The sequence below is a fragment of the Lepidochelys kempii genome, chromosome 2, assembly GCF_965140285.1.
Source record: "Lepidochelys kempii isolate rLepKem1 chromosome 2, rLepKem1.hap1, whole genome shotgun sequence".
NCBI lineage: Eukaryota > Metazoa > Chordata > Testudines > Cheloniidae > Lepidochelys > Lepidochelys kempii.
Genome location: NC_136381.1, coordinates 7434806 through 7458467, shown reverse-complemented (window position 1 = coordinate 7458467; position 23662 = coordinate 7434806). Strand labels below are relative to the sequence as shown.

The following is a 23662-nucleotide window of genomic DNA, read 5'->3' as shown; positions in this document are numbered from 1 at the left end:
GCTAAAGGAGTTGGCGGCTGTGATTGCAGAGCCACTGGCCATTATCTTTGAAAACTCATGGCGATCGGGGGGAAGTCCCAGATGACTGGAAAAAGGCTAATGTAGTGCCAATCTTTAAAAAAAGGGAAAAAGGAGGATCCTGGGAACTACAGGCCAGTCAGCCTCACCTCAGTCCCCGGAAAAATCATGGAGCAGGTCCTCAAGGAATCAATTCTGAAGCACTTAGAGGAGAGGAAAGTGAGCAGGAACAGTCAGCATGGATTCACCAAGGGCAAGTCATGCCTGACTAATCTAATTGCCTTCTATGACGAGATAACTGGCTCTGTGGATGAAGAGAAAGCAGTGGACATGTTATTCCTTGACTTTAGCAAAGCTTTTGACAGTCTCCTACAGTGTTCTTGCCAGGAAGTTAAAGAAGTATGGGCTGGATGAATGGACTATAAGGTGGATAGAAAGCTGGCTAGATTGTCGGGCTCAACGGGTAGTGATCAATGGCTCCATGTCTAGTTGGCAGCTGGTACCAAGTGGAGTGCCCCAGGGGTCAGTCCTGGGGCCGGTTTTGTTCAATATCTTCATAAATGATCTGGAGGGTGGCGTGGATTGCACTCTCAGCAAGTTTGCAGATGACACTAAACTGGGAGGAGTGGTAGATACACTGGAGGGTAGGGATAGGATACAGAGGGACCTAGACAAATTGGAGGATTGGGCCAAAAGAAATCTGATGAGGTTCAACAAGGACAAGTGCAGAGTCCTGCACTTTGGACGGAAGAATCCAATGCACCGCTACAGACTAGGGACCGAATGGCTCGGCAGCAGTTCTGCAGAAAAGGACCTAGGGGTTACAGTGGACGAGAAGTTGGATATGAGTCAACAGTGTGCCCTTGTTGCCAAGAAGGCCAATGGCATTTTGGGATGTATAAGTAGGGGCATTGCCATCAGATCGAGGGACGTGATTGTTCCCCTCTATTCGACATTGGTGAGGCCTCATCTGGAGTACTGTGTCCAGTTTTGGGCCCCACACTACAAGGAGGATGTGGAAAAATTGGAAAGAGTCCAGCGGAGGGCAACAAAAATGATTAGGGGACTGGAACACATGACTTATGAGGAGAGGCTGAGGGAACTGGGGATGTTTAGTCTTCCGAAGAGAAGAATGAGGGGGGATTTGATAGCTGCTTTCAACTACCTGAAAGGGGATTCCAAAGAGGATGGCTCTAGACTGTTCTCAGTGGTAGCAGATGACAGAACAAGCAGTAATGGTCTCAAGTTGCAGTGGGGGAGATTTAGGTTGGATATTAGGAAAAACTTTTTCACTATGAGGGTGGTGAAACACTGGAATGCGTTACCTAGGGAGGTGGTGGAATCTCCTTCCCTATAAATTTTTAAGGTCAGGCTTGACAAAGCCCTGGTTGGGATGATTTAGTCGGGGCTCGGTCCTGCTTTGAACAGGGGGTTGGACTAGATGAACTCCTGAGGTCCCTTCCAACCCTGATATTCTATGATTCTATGACAGAATTTCAAGGTATTTAGGTACCTAAAGTTGCACTAGGCACAAGCACTAGGAGCCTAACTCCTCTTGGAATCAATGTGAATTAGTCACCTAGGTGACTAATTCCACTGGAAGCCTATCTGCACTTGTATGAGTGTAAATACTTTAGAAAATCTGTCTTTAAATAAAAAGTATGCCCTCCTTCTCAGCATGAACATGGGGAGGTTAGGAAGAAGTCAGCGAAAGATTCATCTATGTTTACAAAGAAGCCACAATAATTGTCAGGTACCTCAGATTTTTATAAGTGTGTATATATAATTTCACATTTTGACAGCTCTTCAAACAGTAAGAGGTTTTTTGACTGAGACAGGAGCAGATCAGTTAATTATCAACATTTCTGAGCACTGGAAAAGCTATGAAAGTAGACTTTTTTGAGCATTTTTTGATATTAAGCCAGCAGAGGGATGATTGAATCATTAAAACACATTTTAAGGTTTGGGGTTCTTTTTCTTCCTTTCCCGAGTTAGGTCTGCCACTCTTTCGAACCCATCCTCTCAAGCAAACTGAAGCATTTTGCTATGTGGAATTATTTGTTCAACCACTACATGGTTATGTTTTACCTCTCAGGCCCTTTCCCCTCCTGCAGTGGCTCATAGATTCACAGATTATAAAACCAGAATGGACCACTGTGATCACCTAGTCTGACCTCTTGCATAGCACAGGCCACAAACCTTCCCCCAAATAATTCCTAGATCATATTTTTGTAGAAAAAAAATAAATAGTGATGGAGCATCTACCACAAGCCTTGGCAAATTGTTCCAATGATTAATCATTCGCACTATTAAAAATGTACACCTTATTTCCAGTCTGAATTTGTCTTGCTTCAACTTCCAGCCTTTGGATCATGTTATACCTTCCTCTGCTAGACTGAAGAGGCCACTATTAAATATTTGTTTCCCATGAAGATACTTATGGATGGTAATCAAGTCACGCCTTAATCTTCTCTTTGCTAAGCTAAATAGATTGTGCTCCTTGAGTCTATCACGATAAGCCATGTTTTATAATCTTTTTATCATTCTCATGGCTCTTCACTGACCCCTCTCCAATTTATCAACACCATTTTTGAATTGTGGGATCAGCACAGGACGCAGTACTCCAGCAGCGGCCACACAAGTGCCGAATACGGATGTAAAACAGCCTTTTTTCTCCTACTGGAGATTCCCTTGTTGATACATCCCAGGATCGCATTAGCTCTTCTGGACACAGCATCATGCTGGGAGCTCATGTTCAGCTGATTACCCACTATGATCCCTATATCTTTTTCAGGTTTTAGAGAAGCATCCCTGTTAGTCTGAATCCACAAGAAGAACAGGAGGACTTGTGGCACCTTAGAGACTAACAAATTTATTAGAGCATAAGCTTTTGTGGGCTGCAGCCCACTTCATTGGATGCATAGAATGGAACATATAGTAAGAAGATATATATATACACACACACATACAGAGAGGGTGGACGTTGCCATACAAACTGTAAGAGGCTAAGTAATTAAGATGAACTATTATCAGCAGGAGAAAAAAAAAACTTTTGTCGTGATAATCAAGATGGCCCATTTAGACAGTTGACAAGAAAGTGTGAGGATACTTAACAATGGGGAAATAGATTCAATATCTTTTTCAGAGTCACTGCTTCCCAGGATAGATCTCCTGTAAGCATGGCCTACATTCTTTGTTTCCACATGTGTACATTTACATTTAGCTGCATGAGAAGCTTACATTTAGCTGTATTACAATGCATGCAGTTTGATTCATTGAGGATACAGCACGTTCCTTCACTCCCTCCATGGTTGATCAACACCTGCAATGGAATCCATTTGGATCCAACCTGGTTATTTCCATACACTTGGGCAGCACAAGTGAAATGACTTCAGTGCTTTCCAAATAATCACTCCCTCAAGAGAATAATAACAGGCAGATCAGAGCAGTTTCGATTCAGATTCTCTTTTTGGATGTTTGCATTTGTTCCTGCTAGTTGAAGTAGAACTGTGATGAGAAATGGAGTGGGCAACACTCTTCAAAGGGCTTGTAAACCTCAGGGATGGAGAAAAGAGGAAGGATTAAAAGCTTTCACAAAGCCTGAGCTACTGAGTGTGCAAAACAGCTCCGGTAGACCATTGCATTGTACTACAGCAAATGATGCATCTTTGATGCTAACACTGAGCTGCTTTAAGTGGCTACCAGTTGGGGCACAATAATGTGAGAGAATGTATTTTCAAGGAGAAGGTTTATGGGGAGGGCAGTCACAATACTCAAGCCTGCAGTGTCTTTAAAGGAAATAAGAGATGCTGTTTGGAACCTTTGTTACCAGATTCAAAAAGAAATGTATTTATTTTCCATTTTCATAGCAACATTTTAAGGTAGAGACAGACCAGAATTGCATAAATCTGGGTGAAAATCAGACAGGTAGGCAGAGGGGAAGGGAAAGGGAGTGAGTTCAAATTCAGATGTCTCTGTGCCCCCAGCTGTTATAATGATAACATAATATATGAATTAAAGTTATCCGCAAGTGTATCTGTATCCATTGTTTCCAACCTAAGAATGTGCGAGTTTGGTTAGTGCTCATGACAGTGATACTAATCTTGTGGTGAAGATACTGGAGTGGGACTCAGGAAATCTGGATTTAATTCCCATCTCTACCACAGACTCCTTGTGTGACCCTAGGCAAGTCACTTAATGTCTCTGTGCCTTACTCCCCCATCTGTAAAGTGGGGATGATGATACTCCTTTTCTCCCCCACGTCATCTGGCTTGCCTATTTAGATTGCAAGCTCTTTGGGGCAGAGACTATCTCATACCATGTGTACTGTACCTAGCACAATGGGGCCCCCAGTGTTGGCTGGGGCCTCTAAGGTGCTACTGTAATCCCAGTAATGAGGGAGAAAGGACATAATAGCAGTGGCTTGAACTACGTGTACTGGGTGGGTAGGCAGCATCTACAATTACCTGTGTTCTCCCACCTGTGCCAATGCCCCTCACTCCTGACGTGCCTTAGGAGTATTGGTTGGTTGGTTTGGTTTTTAGTGGGCTGATGATGGTTTAGGAGGGAACAGAATGAGGTAAGGGTGAGGGGTTGTAACACATTGGGATTATGTCCCAAGCAAAGGGGAAGGCACAAGAGGAGGATGAGGGAAGGAACAAACAGGCTGAGAAGGCTGGCACCCACTGATAGAGTGAAGGGGAGAGGGAGCCCTGGTAAACAAAACTTAGGCAACTGAGTAATTCTACGGCAGATTGATGCACAAATGAAGCCAGAGCTGGAACTTGTAGAAAAGGGATGGGGTCAAACTCAGGATGGCCCCAACTGAAGCGATGGATGAAAACGAAATTGCTTGACCTGCCAGAGTCCTTGCTCTGCATGGGAGTCACACTAAAGCATTCACTGGGCTTCCACCCTTGAGCAACACACTGTACCACAGTCTGAGTGACTCACTTTGTAAACCCAGCTCTGGAAACCTACCGTTTAAACAGCACATTTCCAAGGCCACCTCCTGCGGATTGCTCTGAAAACATTACTGCTACTTTGCCTTTCCACAGAACTCCAACTCAACAACCTCCAAGCGATTTAGAGGTGGTAGGCAGGCCTCCCACAACCCCTGGGAGCTAGGGAAGTATAACTGTACCCATTTAGAGAGGGGCAAACCGAGAGGATTAAGTGGCTTGCCTAAGGTCAGATAAGGCCCTGGCGGACTTCATATGTCTGGACTCCCAGGCCACTGTACTAACCCCTCTTCTTGCTCCCTGGAGAGTTCCTTTTGTCTTTATCTAGAGACAACTACTGATTGTCATGGAGAACTGTACTGCCAACCAGCACAGAATCCACAACAACCGAATTTCATAGGCAGCCAGAGCTTTGTACTCAGTCTGAGCCAAGTAGGCTACAGAAGGTTGAACTTCTTAGCTGGGACAGAATATATTTATTGTGGTTTTAGGGCATAGAGCTAATTCATGTTTAACCCTCATTAAACGTGTCAACCTTCCTTGCTAGGGCATGCAGTCTTTCCAATAGATCCCTTGTTAACTTTTCAAAACAACAGTTCCTGCTGAGGAAGGCACTTTTGCAAGATTAGCCTTAATGCTTTCAGAGCCAGGGCCAATTGATTTTATTGTTCATAAGGTAGACACATAGAGGTGGGGTTGCTTTGGCAGCCTCTACATTGTCTAGCTGTGCTGAGCCCTGAATATCCATAACAGTCCTTTCTACCATGGAGAGAAATGATTTACAGTGAGTTCTCACTCAGGATCTGTCTCTCCTCTAACGTTCTGATACAAATCAGGAATATAGTCACAGCAGACATGTAAGACTAGGGTAACTGTGAGAAGAAACAACTTAATTATTTCATAGATGCATAAAGTTTAAGGCCAGAAGGGATCATTAGATCATCATTCTGACTTCCTGAATATCACAGTCCAATAAATTTCACCCACTTACCCCTGTATTGAGCCCAATAACTGAGGGTTGACACTGGTGTATCTTCCAAAAAGGTGTCCAGTCTTGATTTGAAGATATGAAAACACGGAGAATCTACTGCTTCCCTTGGTGCTTCCTTCCAATGGGTAAATCACCCACACTGCTAAAAATGTGTGCCTTATTTCTAAAGTGAATTTGTCTAGCTACAGCTTCCATTAGCTCTTGTTACATCTTTCTTTGTTAAATGAAAGACCCCTTCAAGCATCCAGTATTTTCTCCCCATGTAATCAAGTCACCTCTCAAACTTCTTTTTGATAAACTAAACAAATGGAGCTCTCAAAGTCTCTCATTGTAAGGCATTTTCTCCAGCTCTCAAATCATTTTTTTGTGTGTGTTTCTTCTCTGTATCCTCTTCAATTTTTCAACATCCTTTTGAAAAATGTGGCAGTGGAACTGGACACAATATTCCAATAACAACATCACCAATGCTCTATACAGAGATAAAAATCAGTTCCCTAATTCTTCTTGCTACTCCCGTTTATACACCGATGGGTCATGAGAGCTCTTTGTGCCACAGTGTGGCACTGGGAACTCTTACTCAATTGTTTGCCCGCCATGACCCCTAAATCTCTTTCAGAGTCACTGCTTTCCAGGATACAGTCCCCCATTCGGTAGACGGAGCCTGTATTCTAGATGTATAACTCTGCATTTCACTGTATTAAAAATAATTTTGTTTGAATTGGCTTACCAGGTTACCAAGCAATCTAGATCACTCCGTACATCTGTCCTGTCCTCATCATTATATACCAATCTTTATGTCAACTGAAAATGTTATCTGCATTGATTTTATATTTATTTCAAGATCACTCATAAAAATGTTGATTGGGAGAAAACTTGTAGAATAGCATCAAGGCCTACTACTAACCCCTGTGGTACCCCACTAGAATCACCCCCATTTGATGATGACTCCCCATTAACAACAACTTTTTGAGATCTGTCATTTAGCCAGTTCTTAATCCATTTAATGTGTGCGGTATTGATTTTGTATAGTGTTGATTTTTAATCAGAACCTTGAGGGGTACTCAGTCAAATACCTCACAAAAGTCTACGGATATTACATTTATCTTTATCAACCAAACCTGTAATCTCATGAAATAACTATTAGGAAAGGAAAAAGTAATAAGACAGAAAATATCATAATGCCACTATAGAAATCCATGCTACACTCACAGCTTGAATATTATGTGCAGTTCTAGTCACCGCATCTGAAAAAAGATATTAGAATTGGAAACAGCTTCCAAATGAGGATAGATTAAAAAGACTGGGACTGTTCAGCATGGAAAAAAACGAATGCGGGATATGATCAAGGGATAAAATCATGACGGGTGTGGAGAAAGTGAATAGGGAAGTGTTATTTACCCCTCCTCATAACACAAGAACTAGGGGTCACCCAATGAAATTAGTACGCAGCAGGTTTAAAACAAACAAAAGGAAGTATTTCTTCACACAGCGCACAGGCAACCTGTGGAACTCATTGCCAGGGGATGTTGTGAAGGTCAAAAGCATAACTGGGTTAAAAAAAGAATTAGATAAATTACTGGAGGATAGGTCAGGATACAACCCTATGCTCTGGGTGTCGCTAAATCTCTGACAGCCAGAAGCTAGGATTGGACAACAGGGGGACGGATCATTTGATAATTGCCCTGTTCCGTTAACTAGTTTCCTGTGAAGCATCTGGTACTGGCCACTGTTGGAAGACAGCATACTGGGCTAGATGGACCATTTGTCTGACCCCTATGGCCATTCTTATGTAATGTTAATGAAATGAGGCTTGTTTGACAAGACCTAGTTTTCATAAAACCACATTAACTGGCATTAATTATATTCCTATTCTTTAATTCTTTATCAGTTGCATCCTGTAATAGCTATGCCACTGTTTTGCCCAGGACTGATACCAGGTTAACTGGCCTAACATTACCCAGGTTATCTTAGTGGCCTTTCTTGAATTTGATACAACATTAGCACTCTTCCAGACTTTTGAAATTTCCCCAGTATGACACTTTACTGATGTTAATGCATGGTATGTACTGCAACTAATTCACATAAAGCATATCATGCTATTGTTGAAGAGACTTACTCAGAAATTCCATTGTTACTGAGGGAAGACAAGGAAGACCCAGCACCAACATCATGCAAAAGTAGTATTTTGCCATTTGATCAATAAAATATTGAATTCTTTATAAGTACAACAACCTTATTTTTCCCTTTTGGTTGAATTCGACTGTATCAAAATTGAGGGACAACACTTGCTAATTATTTTTCTTAGTAGTAGGATTATATATATGATCTACTTCTTCTCATGTTTTTTTCTATGTACAGAAAACTGCATGCCCAACCGAGATCAGGTTCCCATTGTGCTACATGCTGTACATACACATTAATAAATAAAATAAAATATAATAAATAATAATCATAATAATTAGTATGACCATAGTGCTAAGTAACCCTCATCATGGACCAGGACCACACTGTGCTAGCCACTATAGAAACAGAGAACAAAGAGACAGTCCCTGCCTCAAAGAGCTTACAATCTAAGTAGGACATAGGTGAAATCAGGTTCCAGAAGTTATTAGATAACTAGTGTCCCCCTTCTCAGAGTGCATTCAGCCTGTGAAATGGTTCTCATGGTGCAATGTTTTTATCTTGTAGATCATTGGCTAAGTGACTTGTCACTCACCACTGGGGACGTGTGACATTCTGTGAAAACCCGAACTAAGCAGCAACACTCTTCATGTAGTTGGATTAAGCTCCCAGATCCAGCAGTCTGTAAATTGGATGGTATCTGAGGAAGGGAATAAAGCTCCAAGCCTCAGTACTTTTGGAGGCCCTCTCCTCAGGGCTTATTTGACAAATGATCACCAAAAAAACCCCAACAAGCCAGTCGTCTGACATACACTGGGCAATCATCCCCTGCTTCAGCCAGCAAAGAGGGGAGGAGGAATGCTCTTCCCCTTTCACCCACTGTCCCCTTCTTGTTATACTCCACCCCAAGCAGCCAAGTGCCTTGAAACTAGAGATCCCAGTTTTAAAGGGCCCAAGAGCTGTATCTGGCACACAAGTGCCCCCAAACCCATTGCCCCGTTTCACAATTGTTAAATTTCTAATTTACCTCCTTTCTCTTCAAACGCAACTGCTAGAACTAGACATAATCTGATCAAATCTGCACCCAGCATGCCTCTGCTACTCCAGATTTTCAATACACGGCTCTGCTACTCCAGTCCTGGAGCCCCTCACCTCTGCTACTGGACAGAACCATAGGAAATGCACAGTACAGCTTTATAAACAGAAAATCATGCTAGAAAATCTCAATCACTTATTGGAGACAATTACAACATTGAGTAAGATGGGCAAATGCCCAGAGTCTGCAGATCCAGCTCACTAAATTCATTCCTCATAAACCCAACTAGCTTTAGAATTCAGATCTTCAGGCTAGAGAACTTGAACAAAGGGTTAGCAAACAAATGGTGAACAAGTATCTTCCTCTTCAAAACTGTATTCTGAGAGTATAAATCACAGATTTGTACACTTTATAATAACTAGAATCTATTATTCAAAGGAGGGCAATGGTGTATCATGGACAGAATTCAGACCTCTGCCATGGACTGGTTCATGACCTTGGGCAAAAGTTAGGGATGTTATCCTTTGTAAAGCACATTGACATTTGTGGATGAAAAGCATTGTATAAGTTCTTTGTTATTGAGGAGGCACTCAGATTTCACAGGATCTGGATCTCAGTGCCAACAAAGCTGCAACCTGTACCATAAGTAACTCTCTGGTTCACACACATTCTTCCTGATCTTCCTTAACCATATTGATTTGGTATCTCCAACAACACTGGAATGGCTGCTAAATCCATTATTTTCTCTCTCACTGGGTTTGGAATGCATTACAGTTAGCTTTCTTCTAAAATTGACTCCCTCAAATGCTGTGTGCAGCCACCCCACCCGTGAGCTATTTCTGTTCCAGCCTGACAAGGACAGTGACTGAAGTGCAACTACTCTGAAATCTATTGATTCAATACCTCTTTTTTTCCTGAAACAGTCCAAGGCATTTAATCAATATGGCAATGCCCTGTCCAAAGGCACAATCCCCAGTGATCATAAACTGCCTCTAAGAAACAGAGGTAAGTGATTTTATGACTTGACATCTGTTGAAATGTCCATGTATGGCTGTAACAGATACATATATTTTCCTCTACAAACCAGTTACATAAACAGAAGTAAATATCGCTGTGGCAGAGACGTATAGTTTCAGGTTGAGAACCAAGACCCCTTTGACATCATGATTTCAAATGCATACAAAGAAGAGTCTTTTGCACAAGTACCTCTGTTCTAGGTACCATACATTTGCTAAAGGCATCTGTGACAGCGTGAGGTCCGGCTCGTGTCTTCTGCTCTGTCTACACAGATTGTTTGGAGATCTTTTGCTGTTAAGCCTCACCATGTGGTTTATTGACATTGCTCCTCCTGCCATCTTACAGATCGATACACCACATCATTTACAGCAGCAGTTTCACCTCAGCCCTCTGAGCCTTTTCTTGGTGCAGGCTCCGCTAACTGGCCTCTCTTCCCCAGTCCTTCCTTCTTGTGCCAAATTCTACCCTCTGTTTTAATGGGCTAATTCATTCTTTAATCCTCCCCAGCCCATTTTAATCCACTATTAGGCTCGGGGAGGGGCATTAATGTGTGTTGAAGTGATCAGAGTGCTGGCTCAGCTATTAGTTCCCAGCACTCTGTCCCAGCATCTCACAAACATATCGGGAGAGGGAACAAACATGGTAATCTATCTATGGTACTTATGTGGCCCCCACTACTATGGTATATAAGCGTCTCAATTTTTGTTTTAGTTTCTTAATCTCACAACATGCCTGTAAGGAAGGGAAGTGCTATTATCCTGAGGTACAGGATATCAATGGAATTTAGGAGCCTAAATACCCTTGAGGATCTGGGCAAAGAGACTAAAGCCAGGTCTACAGGAGAAACTTTTATTAGCAGAGTAATATCGGTTCTGGGTGTGATTTTTTTGGCAACATTTCTATTCCAGCAAAAGCACTAGTCTCGTTTGATAGCAGATATTTCATCTTCTGCTCATAGGCCTGGCTAAAAATGCTGTAAAGTGAAGGCAGATAATGGTAACTCGATGATTGGTATCTGTTCTGAATGACAGCACCTCAGAGCAGACGACCGTGTTTGCTTTTCCCACTCAGGACACGATGCAATAAGAGGCACATGTGGCCATCACTCCCTAAGAACACTGTGTGCTTGGAAGGAATTTTAAATGGACACCTAAGCAATGAGAAAGACAAGGGAGGTGAAGTAATATCTTTAATTGGACCAGCCTCTGTGGAAAGTAGAAGCTTTCAAGCTACACAGTGCTCTTCTTCAGGTCTGGGAAAGGAAATCGGACTGTCTGAACTAAATAAAAACTGGGACAAACTGAAATAAATGGTCCTCTCCTATTGTTTAATGCACTTAGTAGAAGCTGATAAAGGAGGAAGGTGCTCATCTCACACTGGCCATCAATAAAGGCCAATGCGTATTGGCATCTAACTCCCTTAGGGGCTTCTGAAAATCACACTGAAGATATGTAATCACTGGAAGAGCAATTCAGCTGCAGTGTATACATAGCCAATTTGCGTCATAGCTTTCTGTTTGCACAGATAATCTGAGTCCTGATCCTAAGTGTGGCATAAGATACCCAGATGCAATAAGTAGGCAAAATTCACATCTATACTTAATATGTTTTTGAAGTTCCAATGACCCAGAGCAACACAGAGCCCTCTGGTTTGTAGGGACACGTAAAATAGCACGTGATGCCCTATCCATTTCCTTCCCCTTCACAGCCCGGTCAGTTTGATCTCTGCCGGTGCCACACTCACACTCAAGAACAGGGACAGGTCCGATGTATCCAATAGGTGTGAGATCCATGGAAAACTGGGGCCCCATGAGGCCTTCTACGGCCACTAGAGTCTTTGAAATTCCCCCCAAGACTGCCAATAAAGCCACCAAAGAGACAATGTGAATTTAACTCAATGGTTCTCAACCTTTACCATATTGTGACTCTATTCTGAAAGAGACAAAAGGGCAGGGACCATCTGCTCATAGTCCCATCTAGCCATAAAGAAAGGGAGGGTGGTCCTAACACCCCTTCACCTATTCGTGACCCCCAGATTGAGAACTCCAGGGCAAAGTCATTAGGAGCAAGACTTGCTCTAGTGCATGGCATGCCCGGACTCTCTGTACTGAGGTGAATTCTACCCTATGTGGGAGAAGAAAGATTGCCCCATAGGCCCAGTGCTTACCTTTGAGGACTGGGCTCAATTAGGCTTCCAGAGTGACCTTGTGCAAGCCACTTACTCTCCTTGTGTCTCCTCTGTAAAATGGGGACAATGGTACTTGCTCACCTCCGGCTGTGAGGATACATTGAGGGTATTGAGATACTCAGATATTTGGATGATGGCAGTCATATAAATACCTTAGATAGACAGAATTGAAAACATTTCTCCTACAGCTTTCCACAGCATATCCAAAGGCCAGGCAGGTCTTGAAAAACAGTGGCTATTGAAATGTCAAGATGGGAAGAATGAGGAAGGAACTTTACAGAGAAATGGATAGCGAGTCGCTTGAGATTACTTTACACGGACTCAGTTATAATGGGTGCCTGAAAAAAAAAAACTGGCAGGCTGGAAAGTTATAAAGCTGAAATATGACCTCAAATGCAGCAACACTTTACTTGGAATGGCCATCTCCCCGTCCCCTTAAACAGTTCGCAATGGCTCAGAGATTTTCCCCACTGCCTACAGGTATCTGACTTCCCTGTATTTATTCAACACAGAACAGATTGATTTAAATCTTTGCCCAGGGTTATTTTTTATACTTTGCATTACTTTTAACACGTAAGAGAAGGTCACATATGTGGCAGAGTTTCCCATTTGGGACAGCAGAAATAGCTGAGCTATTGGAGGGGAAATACACAGGGATTTTAAGGGACTCTTTACATATACAAATGCTCTCCCTTTACTGGGGTGGGGGAAAACAATTCCATTTACATTTCTCAGAAGCACTGCAGGGATGGCTTATAATGCCATTGAAGTGAGAATCCATAAAAACCTGATCAACTAAATGCCATTTTCAAGAGCCCTGCTTGCAAAGGAGCGCTGACTTGTTAAGGGCCACTGTAAACTTTAATGCAATCCAATTTCTGATAATTTAATCTGATGTGCCTGAAAATTAAAATGGGGGCCAAATTCTGCTTTCATCTTCCCCAGGGTAAATTCAGAGTAACTATTGATTTCAATAGTGACTCCAGATTTATACTGGGTAAGATGAATGCAATGAATGAAAGTCATGTCTCCAGACCCAACCCTGGGAAAGACAACTAGGCAAATCAGCTTCGCTTGGCCACAGGATGGGGATTGATAACAGCAAATAATTCTCCTTCTAATAAGGAAGTGGCAGAAATTCTTCCTGGCTTTTCATTGTCTGGTGTATTATCCGTGGGAAGAAGAACTCAGTTAGCTATAGATACATTGTTTCTTTAATTAATGCCCCCCAAAAGAGAAAATGAGCAAACTAAGATATAAATATGGAATTCTTCTGAGAAGGAAAACAATGCTCAAGGATAGAAAATAATTGTTTTAATCCTATTAAGATGATGATTAATAAAATGAAAGAAAACAATGTTTCAATTAGGTTATGTTTAAAGCTGTTCACTTACAATCCATTTCTCCCTCCTGGAGTTCTCATTTGCATTACTCTTTACCTCCCTGATAATGGTCCCTTTCACTTACACCTGAAGAGTTCAAAGATGCAAAACTGGGACACAAATGCATATCAGCTTTCTGGCATTACTCCTTTATGAGCAACAGGGTTTTTTGGGGGGGTTCAACCAATCTGCAAGCTCCTCTTTGGACAACCTGCTCTCTTTCCTTCAATGCATACCATCCCCCTCCTTTCTCCCACTCATCTTTTGGGTGGGATCTCCCCAAAGATGGAGCATCTTCAATCCCATTGGTAGTTGACTGTGCACAGCACCATCCACAGGAGGGTCCTTAGGCTAGGTCTTCACTGCAGAGTTAACTCTTCTGAGGTTGGCCTGATCCGAATGAAGGCAGCTGCCCTGAGACATAACACTCGTATGGCACAGAGCAAATGGACTGGTGGCACAGGGTGACTGTGTGAGCAGTTGGAGACTTGTGCTAACTTAAGATGTAGCCCGTACTCCCTGATGGGCTTACCAACTCCAGGTAAAAGCATCACCGCATTGAAGTTAAGTGTTTGTGTTTGGAGGGAAACCAGTCAAGGCATAACTTGAGTCAATACTGCAGTGAAGACAAGTCCTCTGTCTCCTGCTGGAAAGCAAGCCGTCAGCTCAGAGAACTAACAAGTTCCCTGGGCCCAGAGATTATATCACTGAATGTAAGTGAGGTAATGAGTTCACTAAACCGCCTGGGACCTGTGCTTTGGTGTTACAGGATGTCCCTCAACTTTCTCTTTCCTGTGCTTTACAAGGCTAAAATAAACCTGACTTGGCAATTCAAGTTAGTGGACATGAATCTATGTCACCCATAAGGTGGGCTGCCACATGCTGCTGGCCAAGGGAAAACAACTGGCATATGACCATCATAAAGGAAAGGCAGAGGGTGCCTGTATGTCTCAGCGAAGTGTCCCAAGAGATCTCATGGAGGGTGGGGGAAGTGGGGGATTGGTTCAGCCCATAATTATAAGCTGAGTCTGAATTTCTTTAAAGTTGAGGTTTTGTTTGGATTTCGTAGTTTGTTTCAGATCTGTGAACTGGTAGCATGACACAGCAGTCGAAAACAGAGAGGCAATCAGGAGGGGTCTTCTCCATAAGGAATAATGCTTAGAACAAGAAAGCATTAAGCAAAAAAGGAAATGGAAAACTTTGGATTCCCCCCAATCCTTTGATCCTGGCTGTGGAGCCCAACTTTCCCAAAGCCACTCTCCCCTTCTGTCACCCCATCAGCCAATGTACAGCCCTTCCCCTAAGCACGTGTGCAAGGAGAGGGAGGAGCTGAACATAACTCCTTGTTCATCAAGAAGCAGATCTAACTCCTTGTTCACCAGGAACAGATAATGCCCCTGCACACTGTCACTGGGCCCATCTCCAAATTAGAACTGGCATTTCTGAGCCTCCATCTGGGAGGGAGCTGGCATTAGTGGTCTGGCCTCTTCCACGGACTGCATGGAAGACTGCGGACTACTGTGAGCAGTTTTCTTCCTGATTTAGAACGGGACTTCAAAAATGCAAGAGCACGTTCACTTTCCCTCTCATTCCATTAGGTGTAAATTCCATGTATATAAACATCAGGAAAACTTTAGTATGCAAAAATGAAGGCTGTGTTAGGCATGGATATGGGGATCAGACCTCAGTGTGGAAGTGGGTATAGGGGATTTCATTCTCACTGAGTATTACAAAGAGAAAAATGTTGGCATCGATTCATCATGTTCAGTCCCCAATCTAAAGTAGAGCTGAGTGGAAAACCAAGCGAAAAAAGCAGCTTTTCACCCTGAAAAGCAATTTTCTGCGTGGCCAGAACTACTATGTAAGATGGGATTCCAGGAGACCTCACAGACCTGGGTCTGGAAAAAAATAAATACATGAACCATTGATGTGCTCTGATGGCTTAATGCTATTGGGGAAAAAAATAAAACAAAACAAAAATATAGCAAGTCTCCACAGAACAGCATCTGCAGTTATGCTACAAAGGCAAGTTATAAGTGCTCTGTCACTCCATCTGCTTCTGGGTATAAGAAGATCACCAGCTGAGGTCAGAAAGATATCTCCTCCACAGAGAAAAATTCAGGTCATGGATGTGTGCACACAATTCTCACTGACTGTAAATGGAGTTGCACACACACATACACCTCAGGACAAAATTTGGTCATGGAGTATTTTAGAATTAGGTGCATTATAGGAGTTCATAGTGTTATATCTAATCAATATAATTCTGCTCACACTGGTTTTACCCCACTAAATTCAGTGCTGCTACTCCTAACGTATGCCAGTTCAAGTGAGATAAGACTCAGACCCAGTATTGCATTACTATCCCTTCAGCATCCGATGCTGGTCATTTATGAGAACTGGCTACCAGACTACATGGTCCACTGGAGTTCTTTGGTGCTGCAATTCATATATTTATGTAAAACTGTTACACATCACCTGGATTTCTCCCCTTTGCTTTCCTAGCTTACATCCAGGCTTCTCTTGGGGGTGTGATTTCTGGATAAACCAGAATGGATTTCAGAGGGGAGCAAATCAAATTTCTAAAAGGTCTGGAAAATAAGATGTGCTGACATATGGAAAGGCTCAGAAAAGCTCTGGAGAAATAACAGGTCAATCACCTATGAACTCAAAGGGATGTGAAAAAGGAGACAGTGGGGTCAGAGCAAGAAGTGTGGGGCTAAAACTGCAGCAGAGGAACTGTAGTTTAACTCTTAGCAAAAATGCTTAGAAAACACTGCCATAAAAGCACGCCAGGCAATGGATCAAACTGCCAAAGGAGCATAAAAAATCATCTTCACTAGAAGTGCTCAAATCTACTGACAGCCATCAATCAGGCCTGCTGAGGGACAATAAAATCAAGCCAGCTCCACGCAATGGGGATGAGACTAGATGACCTACTCTAGGGGCTTGGTCCTGAACTACTGAAGTCAATGGGAGCAGGAGCAGGGTTCAGGTCTCTTCCAGGGCGGTGGGTGCTGGGAGCTGTAAACAATACTTCTCAGCTGGCTACAAAATAAACTGTATATGAATAGCTACAGGATCTCAGAATTTAAAGCAGATTTCCCCCAGTTGCTTAGCTAGAATCCCAAACCAAACACAAACGTCTAAAAAACAAACATACCTGCCCCCGCAGCTTAAACTGCCTGTGACAGTGAGGGACTGGAGGTGATGTCCCAGGTCCCATCCAATCCTGTGTAGCCCTGCTGCTTCTCTTCAGTGTTTAACTCGTGCATGTACCACTGCCCCACTAGGTTCTCGGTGTACGTTCTAAGCGGTAACCATCCTCTCTCATCAAAGGAATCTGGTAAGTACTGGTTTAATTTTTTTCTCTATTTTTTCAACTCCCCATTGTCAATAACATCATTTTAGCTTGAAAATAAATGTCTCCAGGGATCCAGTGCAGACTAATTTTTAAGAGAAAACAAAGCAAGATGTACTTAGTTGGGGATTGGTCCTGCTTTGGGCAGGGGGTTGGACTAGATGACCTCCTCAGGTCCCTTCCAACCCGGATATTCTGTGATTCTATTCTATGATTCATTTCACTGTTGTGAAAAGCACTGGGTCTGCAGCCCTGTTGACGCGTCTTCCATTCACTGAACAAGCATGGCAGGCAATAGCAGCATTAACTTCCCACTCCCCTGCTTCCCGCCAAGGAGTGGCGGATGGAGGAGTCTTCCCGTCTCCATAGCCTGACCAGTCAGTAGAGAGACTGCTAGACTGCCAAAGAGCTCCTAGTGCAGATATGCACTTATTCCTGCAAAACTGCTTTTGTTGGTACTGCTTATCTGACACACACACTCCTGGGTGTAAAAAGCTACACTGGGGAAATTGCTTTGCTAGTAGAAAAGACAGGAGGACTTGTGGCACCTTAGAGACTAACAAATTTATTAGAGCATAAGCTTTCGCGAGCTACAGCCCACTTCATTGGATGCATAGAATGGAACATATAGTAAGAAGATATATATATATTATACACACACACATACAGAGAAGGTGGAAGTTGCCATACAAACTGCGAGAGGCTAAGTAATTAAGATGAGCTATTATCAGCAGGAGAAAAAAAAAACTTTTGTCGTGATAATCAAGATGGCCCATTTAGACAGTTGACAAGAAGGTGTGAGGATACTTAACATGGGGAAATAGATTCAATGTGTGTAATGACCCAGCCACTCCCAGTCTCTGTTCAAACCCAAGTTAATGGTATCTAGTTTGCATATTAATTCAAGCTCAGCAGTTTCTCGTTGGAGTCTGTTTTTGAAGCTTTTCTGTTGCAAAATTGCCACCCTTAAATCTTTTACTGAGTGGCCAGAGAGGTTGAAGTGTTCTCCTACCAGTTTTTGAATGTTATGATTCCTGATGTCAGATCTGGGTCCATTTCTTCTTTTGTGTAGAGACTGTCCGGTTTGGCCAATGTACACGGCAGAGGGGCATTGCTGGCACATGATGGCTAGTATAACTTTGTCTACACTTTTGCTAGCACCGCTTATGTACGTCAGTGATCACACCCCTTCACAACTTTGACCAATACAGCTATTCTTTGAAAAAGCTGTAGCATAGATGTGGCCTTAATAACAACTGTGGTGATGGGTTTTAAGATATGGACACCTGTTCCATCGGAACTGGATTGAGACCCACCATCTCGTTTCACATAGACCACCAGGTAGGGTGACCAGATGGCAAGAAGAAAATATTGGGAAACATGGGAGGTGGGGGGGGGGAGAGCCACAGACTAACAGCCCCACTGGAGCCATGGGGGAAGGAGGCACACCGCTCGAGGAAGCTGCAGGTCAGGGGCACATGGCCCTGGCTCCCACCCCTGGCTGCAAGAGGGGGGGGAGTATCTCAGGGCTGGGGGAGGGAGTTGGGCAGGGGAGAGTTCAGGGTGCTTTGAGCAGGGGGTTGGACTAGATGACCTCCTGAGGTCCCTTCCAACCCTGATATTCTATGATTTTATGACTGTGGGAGGGGGTTTGGGTGCAGGAGAGGATATGGGCTCCGGGGCACTTACCTCAGGTGGCTCCCCGGAAGTCTTGATGTCTCCCTCTGGGTTCCAGGCGGAGACACGGCCAGGCAGCTGTGTGAGCTGCCTCACCCGCAGGCACTGCCCCTGCAACTGCCATTGGCTGCAGTTCCTGGCCAATGGGAGCTGCAGAGCAGGCGTTCATGGCGGGGCAGCACGCAGAGCCCCCCTGGCCATCCCTGTGCCTAGGACCCAGAGGGAGATGTCGACACTTCCGGGGAGCTGCCTGATGTAAGCACCCCCGGAGCCCACACCCCCAGACGTCACCACTTCCAGGGAGCTGCGCAGAACTGGGTAGGGAGCCTACCAGCCCTGCACCAACTGGACGCCTGGCAACTTTACAATATCGGGACAAACGACGTCCTGATTGTACATAGGTCGGGATGCGGGACAAAGTTAAATATTGACACAGTCCCAATTTTATTGGTATGTCTGGTCACCCTACCGCCAGGCTGCCATCAGATGGTAAGAACTCTTGGACTACCAGCAATTTGGACTAGAATTAAAGCAATGACCAAGGAGAGAAAGCTCTATATTACCCTACCAATACCCTGAGTAATCCAGTAATTCACACTGAGCAATTTATTGTTTGGTTTTAAGATTTCCTTTCTAAATGACACATTAATATTGTCAGTGATGGAGAGTCCACCATAACCTGGGTAAACTATTCCAATGGTTAATTACTCTGACCATTAAAATTTACACCCTATTTCCACTTAAAGCAGTAGACTGGTAGTCAGAGGAACTGAGCATCAGTTTATGACTCTGCTCCAGATTTTCTCCAGGTGTATAACTGGGATGGTCCTTTCCCACCTCACAGGGCTGTTGTGAGGACTCTTTACTTAATGCACATAAAGTGCACAAATACTATGGCGATGAAGAGTTACATTAAGTAGACAGACCACTGTATTTCCAATCTTCAGACAAAATGCTGTCTTAAGGATGCATGCTTGTTTCCCATTGACTGCAATGAGAGCTGTGTGGGTATATGTAAGGGCAAAACATTGGCTCTTGGATTTTAGAAGTGATGCAGTTGATATTTTCACTACTTACGCAAACAAAGTGCATGCTCAGCCAGTTTACGATCTGCATAAGAACATCCTTTCCTCAATTTGTTCAGTTCTAATTAGCTTTTGATGCTAAAATTCAAGGGATGCCTGAGTGAAGTAAAAAATGGATGCACTCATTCTCTCTCTCTCTCTGTAGGCAGTGTTGACGAATGAGACTGTGGGTTGATGTGGCGGGAGTAATATAATTTCTGGCAGCTGGTGCAAGCATATGGTGACGTTTATCGATGCACGTGGGTGCCATGCAGTATGGTACCTCCGAGCCAGGCAGACACTGCAGGCATTTCATTACTTCTCCGATCAGCAAGGCCAAAGCATGGAACTGATGAGGAAGTGAGAGATGCTCCCCTGGACAAGAAGCTCCAGGGCTAGATTGTGGTCCAGATTCTGCTCTCAGTGACACCAGGAGGTTTCTGGTGTAAGGCCACTGAAGTTACTCCAAATTCACAGCAATACAACTAAATTTGCCTTTATGGCTTTATTCTGATCTATGTTGCATCAGCCAAAGTGTTTCCAAACTGAGTGTCCAGGAAAAGTTAAGAAGGATGTGAATTAAATCTGCATGGTAGATAGAGCCACCATTGTTTGCCCCCTCCCCCAACCCCATAAGTGTCCTACAGGCAAAGTGTTCCTCACGCCTGACTCAGACAGTCCAATCCATGCAGCTGGCACTGGATGGCCTTTTCCTCTTACTTCTTAGTCCTTGATCTTTCGGACAACCGAGCAGCTGTGCTACATTATCCCCTGTGACTGACTCACAGCTGCAACTAAGCCCTCTCCTTATCGCAGGATCCAGAATTCAATCTGCTCCAGGAAACAGGATGTGGCTAAATGTTTAACAATTCTCCTATTTCCAGATGGGCAAAGAAGTATGTTCTCCATGCGGCTTGGAACTCTGAATGATTTGCTGATTTACCTCTATTCTTCATCTTATGTACCTTAGAGAGACTGAATCTCAGTTGCCATTCTTCTGTTTCTGGAGTTCATTAATTAATGTCACCCAGTCATCCGCAGAAGAGGAATCATTCCTGCATGTCACAAGATATTACATTCTCTAAATGCCCTGGGCTGACTTCACATCCCTTGTTGGTTTGTGGAAAATGAGAGGCTGATGAATCAAATCCAGGTTTCCTAAATGACAGTGATAAAGGAACTTCTTTGGGCTACCAACTCAACAGTCTCCTTGTTGAATAAGTGTCAGCAACAACAATATGAGAATCTACCAGTCAGTACAGGTTTGAGAAGTCCCTCCATCCTGTAAAGAACCCAAGGACTGAATGAAATGCAGTTGTCATACTGCAAGAAAACAAACTTTTCATCTGTGTGATAAAACAGTGGGCACAGAATAAAATTCTCAAATCAACATACATACCAAGACCAATATAAAGGTTTCTGTGTTTGTTGGCACAATAGAATGCAACTGGCTTAATAATGATAGGATAATTTTCAGAGTAATAAAATATGATTTCTTTTAATTTGCCTTCCATTTTTTTAAATGTAGAGAGAGCACTTAGGTCATGTTTTCAAGTTTTTCTCTGCAGTGATAAGGGCTAGAAACTTACTTTTTTGTTTAAAATGAAAGCTGAGATTCTCATGTAACCCTATGACTCCAGAAGCTGGGGATTTAAGAAAATATCTGGCTATCATGAGAACTGGCAACACTGCTAGTGTTGTGGCTGGGTTTACATATATTTGCATTAACGATTTATCAAGGTACCTATTAAGCAGCAATCATTGCAATATGTAGACATGAATTTCCCGAAATACTTTACAAATGTTAACAAATTAAAACCTGTGAGATATTATTATTACCATCACCCAGGGTCCCATATGCTTTGCGGTAGAATGGGACTAATTGCTGGAGCAATAACCTCTAAGCTTCCTGCAACATTACTTTATCCTGTTGTCACATAATACCCTTAATTCCCATCCCTGCACCTTCACATTATCCCACACACCTATGGCTGGCTGCTCATAGTTGAAAATCTTCGTTGATGTAAAATGTGTTGATTATTTTCCCAGTAACTTATTTTGAGGAGGGGTTTTCCCTCCCTACTGTACTCTCCAGGCAGCCAGATTCCCCTCTCCAGGCCATGATCCCATGATCTAGTCCAGCATAAAGTTTCCTAACCCTCCCCTATGTGTTCCAACAAAACTTCAGCATTTCTGTGCCCTGGCTGTCCTGGCCTCAGCTGCTGTGCTGTTCTCCAGGCAGCATGCCTCACCAGCCTAGGTCGCTGGCTGCTCCATAGTTCCACAGCTGCAAGCGCCAGGTCTGGCTAACCAAACCCCCTGATGCTTGGCTCTATGGAAGAGTGCAGGGGGCTTGCACCGTAACTGACCCACTCCCCTTTGTGGAGAAAGCTGGAGAATGAGAGACAAAACAAATGATTTCCAGAGGTTCTGATCAACTGCAGCTCCCACCAAAGCCAATGGATAATGTAGGTGCTCAGCATAGCTGAAAATCAGGCCAGTCCTAAATATGGCTTTAGGTCCCTCACTGTACCGACCTAAGCTTGAAAAAAATTAGCCAAAGCAGAACACCTGCTGGCTACAAAGTTTTTTCATGAGATAATTATTTGCTTGTGGCATAGTCTGAATATGGCCTGTACTTTACGTTCCACGCAGCACTGTGATCTCACATGCCAAATAGGGTTGGGGCCTGTGGGTACGCGAATGGGAGATTTCTAAGGCACATCCAAACACTTCAGAAAGAAACAGCAAAAGGTAGTCTTCTGTATCAGTCACTGGGGCACTGTGTTGTTGGAGATACCACTGTTTGGGCTCACTCCAGCATGGGTAATTACATTCCGTCAATGTCAATCCTCCTGCTGTTTCAACTGGATTCCTTTCTTCCTTTACTAAACTGTTTTCTAGTGGGCTTGTGTGCTAATAGAGCCTGATCTGACCATCATTAGAGACACTGGGAGACCTACCCTGAAACTGTTGCTGTGTTTCACCTCCAAGAGGGATGAAATTTCAGTGCTGGTAGAAATGATCTGTATGTCCAGTTTACAGAGCAAGTTGTAAAATGCTTTGTGATCCTTGGGGAAGAAGGGCACTATCAGAAATAGAAGATCGCCTCAAACACATTCATTACATTTATAGACATGTTAAGTGCTTGCTGTTTAACACATTACAAACGTACAGATGAATGCAAACCTTCAGCTTTTTATAGCAAATGATAATTATAATATGTAAACTTCATTATTGTGCACTGATGTTAAAGCGTATTACACTCCGAGGGAACTTACTTGGTTCATTGGGTGTTTTATGAATATAAGGGAAGCAGGAGGAAAGGAAAGAAAATATTTTATAGTGCTATCTGAAAGATGCTTATCCCGAGAAAATGGTATAATCTTTAGAGCAAGAGGGAATAAAAGACACAGGGGTGCTTGTCTTTGACACTAAGGACCCTTTACACCACTCTGACAGCAAAAACAGACCTTAAAGTGGGTGTATACTATATTTATGCTTACTTTAAGGCCCCTTTATACTGTTAAGAGTGGTTTAAAGCTGCCTGAGTGTAAAGGTGTATAAGGCCACAATGTAGCCAAAGTCATTCAGTGAAGGTGAATCCTTCCAAGCAGCAAGCTATTTCAAATAACTGCCTTCTGGTTTGCAAATGTTAAAATGGATTCTGAGATCAACAGAGGGGTTGGGATATAGGATCTATAGCCAAGCACCATTTGTTTTTGATTTAACTCTTTGCACTAGATGAAAAAAACTGGGATTCTGGCAAGAGTCTGGTAATTGGAACTGTGTTAATTCTTACCAAGAATTGATTTGGTTATTTCTTCAATGGCGATTTTAGATCAAT

General features: G+C 43.2%; 1 protein-coding gene across 1 annotated transcript in view; it reads right to left on the bottom strand.

The window, feature by feature from the left end:
* TSNARE1 (t-SNARE domain containing 1) overlaps positions 1-23662 on the bottom strand; it is a 693119-nt gene that overhangs the window by 166426 nt on the left and 503031 nt on the right. The window lies entirely within an intron of this gene.